At 38.0% G+C, this 6,872-nt stretch overlaps 1 protein-coding gene across 2 annotated transcripts in view; it reads left to right on the plus strand.

Moving 5' to 3' along the window:
- Ccser2 (coiled-coil serine-rich protein 2) overlaps nucleotides 1-6,872 on the plus strand; it is a gene marked incomplete in the record, with an annotated part of 160,295 nt that overhangs the window by 23,960 nt on the left and 129,463 nt on the right. Inside the window, 2 exon segments of one of the 2 annotated variants that reach the window (XM_005407889.2) lie at nucleotides 4,764-4,817; nucleotides 5,343-5,430. 2 annotated transcript variants of the gene reach the window in all.

Raw genomic sequence — 6,872 nt, forward strand, 5'->3', positions numbered from 1 at the left:
CTGCTGCCTCAGCCTTCCAAGTGCTGGGATTACAGGCATATGCCCCACTATATCTGGCTGAAACATCTAAACCTTAACGCAAACATACATACACCTTTTTATTTTAAGAGGATTTTTTTTTTTTTGTCCAAAGGATTAGTTAATTCTCAGAGATTGGTTAATTGTGGATTACTGGAGTAATATTTTATACAACTCATCCTACTGACTCTGAGACAGTATGATTTTTGAAGTGCCTTGTGAGTCATCAGAGAAGGAGTATGTTAGATGTTCATGTATATATTGAATTCTGAGTATTACTCAGTGTTTGATTATCGGAAAGATCTGTTCCGTGATCTTGCCAGGTTAGTTTATTGTTTAAACACTATTGTTCAGTAACAGTTGAGATTAATATTAAAATATGTGCCTTTTGATTTATTTTGTGTTATATGCTGTCTTTTCAAGGCTTAAATACAGGAAGAGAGCTGGGGTGTTAGGCCCTGTAGCAAGCTGACATGAAACAAAAAATAGATTCATCACACTGTGACTTGGGCTGGGTATGATGGATGGTGATCTGTCTTACTTAAAAAACATTATTAAATGTTTCCCTTTTGTAAACCATAAAGTTATCTGTGATAAATCCACTTTGAACTTTTATGTCACCTTGAGTTTTTCCCCCCTGTGAATCAGGGCAGCTCTCAGGATATGGTAGATGTGTTGAGAATGTTCATTTTTCAAATATTCATTGATAGTGTTTCCCCAGAATATCCTGATGCATGTCAAAACAGGGCCAGATTAGCGGTAGTGGATTACTTTGTTAATCTGAAAACAGTACAGTAAAGCCACAACAGGAACTGTTTTGTAACTTTGTTTAGAGGTGAGAAATCTGCAATTTAATGAGGGACCAAATAACTTGTCCTCAGCCCTGCTACTAGGAGTGTAACCTGAGCAGTTCCACACCTCTTAACTCCTCCAGAGAGAGAAGTAAATCTCTTCCTATGATGCAAGCGTCCTTATTAGGGGTTTACTTTTTTTAATGAAAATTACATATGGACTCTTTTACATATAATGAGTAGAGAAAATAATATGATTAATCCCTAGTGTATCTTTCACTCAGCTTTTAACAATTATTTTCATCATATTCATCCTCTTGTTTCTTGAAGGGTATTTTAATATTTAATGGAATAGGGCCGGGGAATAGCTCAGAGGCACAAGCGCCTGCCTGGCAAATGCAAGGTCCTAAGTGTGATTTGCGGTACAAAAACAAAACAAAACAAAAATATTTAATGGAATATTTCAGGGAAATCCCCATATATAATTTCATGTTTAAATACTTTAGTATTGATAGCTCTAATATCAAATAGATGACTTTTACAAACATGGAAACATTATACTCTTAGCACCTTTTAGTATAGTCCAATGCCCATTCTGTGTATAATTTCCTTGAGTTGTCACAAAAAATTCTTCACTACTAGGAATTTGTTCAAATTAGACCCTATTTAAGGTGTACATATTAGATTTGGATTTGGTCACGATTTTTTCCCCCTAGAACTGGGGATTGTACCCAAATCCTCTTCTCTGAGCTATATCCCTAACTCTTTCTTATTTTGAGACAGGGTCTTCCTAAGTCACCGTAACATTTGAGGGAGGAGGGACCAGCAGAGACGACCACCAGGCTTGTGTAAAGGCAACATGGCGAGGAATTTATTGTGCCTGGGTGCAGGCAGGCAGAGTGATAAGACCTTCTGCTGTGGACAGAGAGAAGTGTGTCCCTTTTATAGGGATGGAAAAAAGACAGAGGACATTAGGCAGGAAGTTTTTAATGAACATCTGTGGTCAGAGTTCTCTGGCAGTTTTGCACCTCAGTAGGCAGTCCCTGAAGTGTCTGGTGTAAATTTTTGGGTGTCTCCAGATGTCCCCACAACCTGCAAAATTCCTTGTCCTGTCTTACCTCCTTCACAACATCTTGTGCTTGCCGATGATAACTTTGGTACTGAGCTGAGTTCCCTTCAGAGAGTAGTGCTTCTGCTGGCAAGTGGGCTGGGGGAATTCCAGCCTTGCAGTCACTAAGTTGCCCACCCTTGTCCTGAACCTGTGATCTTCTGTTTTAGCCTTTCAGAGTGCTAGGATTACAGGTATGCAATCCACTCTTGATGAGGTAGCATTCCCTCATCATTTGTTGAATCTTTTCTCTGGTAGAATTTTTCCACAGTATACATTTGACCAAATTATATCTTGTGTTGTCTGACACGTTTTTCTGTTTCTTGTCTTTCCTATAAGCTGGTAGGTCTAGAGGCTTCGGTAGATTCAGATTGTTTGTTTAGGCAAGGATATTTCATAGCTGGTACTGTGTGTTTCTTCTTGTCTTGTAGTACGAGGTCAGTATTAATTTTAGCTGTCTAGTCACATAATGGATTTAGCGATCATTGATGTTTGTTACTTAGATCCATTAAATTACTAGATTTTTTGAAATGAATGATTTTTTTGTTTTGCAAATCTATTTTTTTTCTGTATTTATCAGGTTGTTTTTTTTTTTTTTTTTTTAAGTCTTGGGGATCCAAATTAAGGCCTTGCGCACAGTAAGTAAGCAGTCTCCCAGTAACCTATACTTCAGCCCTCAGGTGTGATTATTTTATAAAGAAAAATTTCCATCACCCCGTAGTATTTGGTTAGTGTGAAACAAAGCCAGGCTAGATGCTTAACTGTTTCAACAGTTTGTAGAAAATAAACTGTTACAGCAGTGAAGCTCATTTTTCTTATTGATAAGGTTAGGAGTAGTTAATGTGAATATTTAGTTTTTTAAGGAAACTTTTTTAAATTGAGGCACTGTAATTTACAATACAGTACATAAATCTTCATGGTTGGTGAATTTTACACCATCCAGACCAATGAGAGACTCTTAGCCAGCACCTCATTCAACCTCTTTTCAGTCAGGTCCCCTTTGGAGAGTTAGTTGCTGATCCAGGGATTCTTAACATGTGAACCCCAGATCAGCAGTCTCAACATGATTTGTTAGAAATGCATGGTTAGAAATACACTTCCCCTTCTTTCTTTTTTACTGGTACTGGGCATTGGACACAGGGAGGATTGAGGTACCACTACAGCTTTAGAAGTATACTTTTTAAGCCCTGCCCTAGACATTGATTCACAGAACTCTGGGGGCAAAACCCCCTGATTTCCCTGATACTGTTTTATCAAAGTCTTTCAAGTGATTCCAATCTATATAGTGGACTGCTATATGCTAGTTTCTGTTATCATAATTAGTATATTTAACCTATTCTTGACCTCTCCTCACATACAAGGGTCAACTGAACATTTTTCACATTCCATTCCATTTCCTGTAGCAGTTACGGATCTTTTTTTGTAGCCTGAGAGTAGGAAGGACTTGCTGCTCCTTTCTCAGCTTCTTAAGGCCTTTGCTATATAGGAAAGAAGATATAGAAAACAAAGGGGCTTTGTGTTCATCCTGGGCAACCTCTGATCATCTCCTGCATACCCCTGCTTTCTTGAACACTAGAGTGAGGCCACAGAACAGGGATTGCTGCTCCAAATTAACATGTAGCTGTGGAGTTCTAGCTCATTGCTCCTTCTTAGTGTCATCTTTTTCTCCTGTGCTCAACTGAAAGCAAATTCAGATATCTGATCTTTCGTAGGAGGAGTTTGTCCTGCTTTGGAGTTTGGTTTACTTGGTGACCTTACTCTGGCAGGCTCATAAAAGATTATGATTTTGAAGGTTATGGGGCTTTTCTAGGTTGTTAGGTAGAAATGACTGTCATTTTCACATTCTCAGTGGAAGCAGAAACCTGACTCTTAAATTAATAGAACCACATTATATATACTCTTAGTACTAGGTTCTTTTGTTTCCAGGGCCTTGCTAGTTTACTCTGCATTATTATAGATAACAATAGTTCTTTATCACCTTGTTGTAGTCTACCCAAATTACTAATAAAATTTAGTTTTTGTTAAATTACAATTTTACTCTGTGTACATCTTTGAAAAATATTTCATGTTTAAGTATTTCCTCTCATATATAGAGTAAGCTTGGGGTTGGCTAATGTATACTACTGAGTAAAACCCATCCACTACCATTAGTGATTCACAGTAAATAATCATCTACCCATGTTTAATATTATTCAAATTACCCTTCTCTCCTAATCTTATGTCCCTGTCCTTATTGCTCGTTTAATTTAATTTAGGAAACTTTGTGGTAGCAGTTTTCTATGCACAAAAACATAAAACTGTTGCAGGTTGTGATTTGACCACACTGTTTGTACAGTGTGCTTTCTTGTGCTTAATTAACATCTGTGAATTAACTGGACCTACATCTGGCTGCTTGCCACTCAGAAGCTAATACTCCCGAGAAGAGAGTTGGGGGAAGGAAATTGTTTTAATTCAAGGGCCAGTGTCCTGAGAAGTATCATTCTCAAAGTACCATCTTGGGGAATTTAGGCATATGAAAGGGGTTTTATAGGGAGAGAAAGGAAGTGTAGGGAACACTGGGCAGGGAGGCTATGTGCTGAAGGAGTGTCTTGCTAATCTTTTTTCTTTTCTGGCTGGCACTTCCTAGAGCCAGTTCTTATAATTCTTTAGATAGACATTTCTTTTCTGCAAGCTAAACCTCACAGCAGTGTACGTGCTTTGTGGTAGTTGGTGCAGAGAAATGAAGAGTAAGGAGGAGTGTTACACATTCTGCTGTAATCTGAAGGACACCAGATGTTCTGGGTTTTATAAATCTGCAGAAACATTATTTAGCAATTAACATCTTAATTATTTAAGTTTCTCTTTAGCATTCAGAATGCTGAGCAAAGAAGAGAAATAACCTTGCAGAGGACTGCCTGCAAGTGAGTGGCCCCTGCTGGATGCATACTACTTAAAGTCAGTGTAACTACTCAGATGTTATGCTTATCACTATTCAGTTTGGTACCAGCATCTTTTCCTCGCCCTCTGCATTTTAATGACACTTGCATGCCGCATCGTTAGTTTGAGTTTATGTTCCTGAACTAAATGGTAATGTTTGGAGGGAAAGATTTTTATGCTTTGGTCAGGAACTTCTTGTTCCTCTCTGTCTGCTAGTATTCTCCCTGTCCTTTAAGTTAAAATTTCAGGGAATAATATACTTTGAGTTTGTATTTGATGTTTGTAAATCATAAATTACTTCTGAGCCTAACTTATACAAGTTACTGTGATCTCCACCTGACTAAGTAAAAATTAAGTTATAGAGGAGGTCAGAAAGTTGATAGAGTAGTAATGGGGCATTGTGTTGAATTTGTTTTGTCCATTTTAAAACCATGAAGAATCTGGAATGACGTAGTACTATTTTAACCCTTGACTTTGCATGTCCTTTTTACTTAATTGCTGCTCTCAAGCCTCTGAATCACCTTATGCCACAGATGACAACCGGGAAGTATATACAGAAGAAAGGGAGATACTGAGGAAATAGCTGAGTAATATAAGGTAAAAAGCAAACAAACAAGAAGTCATTTTAAATTATAATGTGAAAGCAGGTTTCAGAAGTGACTACTGATGCTAAGGTAGTTCTCAGTATTGTTCAGTTCCCTGCAGTGAATTTATGTCTGTTTGAATCCCTAAAATAGAGGCACTTTGTAACCTTCTACAAAGCTATTTGAAAGACTAAATAAAGAAAGTGAGTGGGTAGTTCCTCGGATGATCAAGTAGTAGATGTGAAAGGGGTTTGAAGAAGTGACAGCGCCTACTGTTTGCTCCTCTGACTGTTCGCTCCTCTGCAGAACTTCTCCTTTAATTAACTCAGGCCCTTCAGTGTTTAGGGTTCTCCTGTAGCGTTAGCTGTCTGGTTCCTCTCTTCACTCTTGGCCCTTCCTGTCATCCACTCTCAGAGTTTTCGCTCCTCTGTGAGGAAGACAGTCTGTGTTGGCCTTGGTGGCATCAGGTATACCTGAACCCAAATCTGCTTCGGCATTTTATGAACTTGGGATTTTGGACATGTATTTTAGCCTTTATTTCTCAGTTTAGTTACATAAGGTGGGTTGAAGTCTACCGCCTCAATAAGTTATGGAGATTAAATAATTACTAAGGATAAAGTGATAAGTATGTTACCTACCCTGGAAGAGCTCAATGTTTGCTGCTTCTTTTCCCTTTTTCCTGGCTATAGATTCTTTTTCTAGTCAAGAAACTGATTTATCGTTTTAAAAACTTTTTTAAAAAAGAAGTTAGTATGCAGTTTTGAAAATTCTTTCAGATGTCCAGTACCAATTGTGTAAATGCACTGTAATTTAAAAAATTATTTCAGAAACTAACAGGAAATCTCTGACTCCAAGCCCTATACCAGGCATTGTTCTTAGCTCATCATTAAATTAAAGCCCAGAGACAGTATTAAAGCTCAGAGAAGAGTGTATTGTCTGATGATGTAGCCAACATACATGTACTTTTTCATATTGTTGGTTTTTGTACTTAAAAGGTTGCATATTTTGGGTAAAGTTCATCAAAGCACAGCTGCCAAAAAGAGGCTGACTCACAAAGTCTTTTATTTCATTTCAAAGTTACAAGCAAATGTTGGGGAAAGTTTCATGAATTTCTAAGACAGAAGAGAGTTCATCATTGGATGAAGTGACAGGCCCATGATGTATGCAAACAAGGGAATCTTATAGTTCAGCATCAGACCATAAACTCCTTAGACCACAGTTCAAGACACTTGACATCATTCGTGTTGTAGTTATTTGTACATTGAGAAGTCAATATATATTATTGATAGGATTTTTTCTTGGTTGGTACAAAAGAAAAGGGATTGAACACACTGGCTTCTCACTGTGCTGTATCACCAGCTTTTTTTTTTTTTTTTCCCCTGGTGCCGGGAATCAAACTCAAGACCTTGCGCTTGCCAGGCAGGCCCTTTTGCCACTGAGCTAAATCCCCAGCCC

This window comes from Chinchilla lanigera, unplaced genomic scaffold, assembly GCF_000276665.1.
Source record: "Chinchilla lanigera isolate Chin_1 unplaced genomic scaffold, ChiLan1.0 scaffold00109, whole genome shotgun sequence".
Lineage (NCBI taxonomy): Eukaryota > Metazoa > Chordata > Mammalia > Rodentia > Chinchillidae > Chinchilla > Chinchilla lanigera.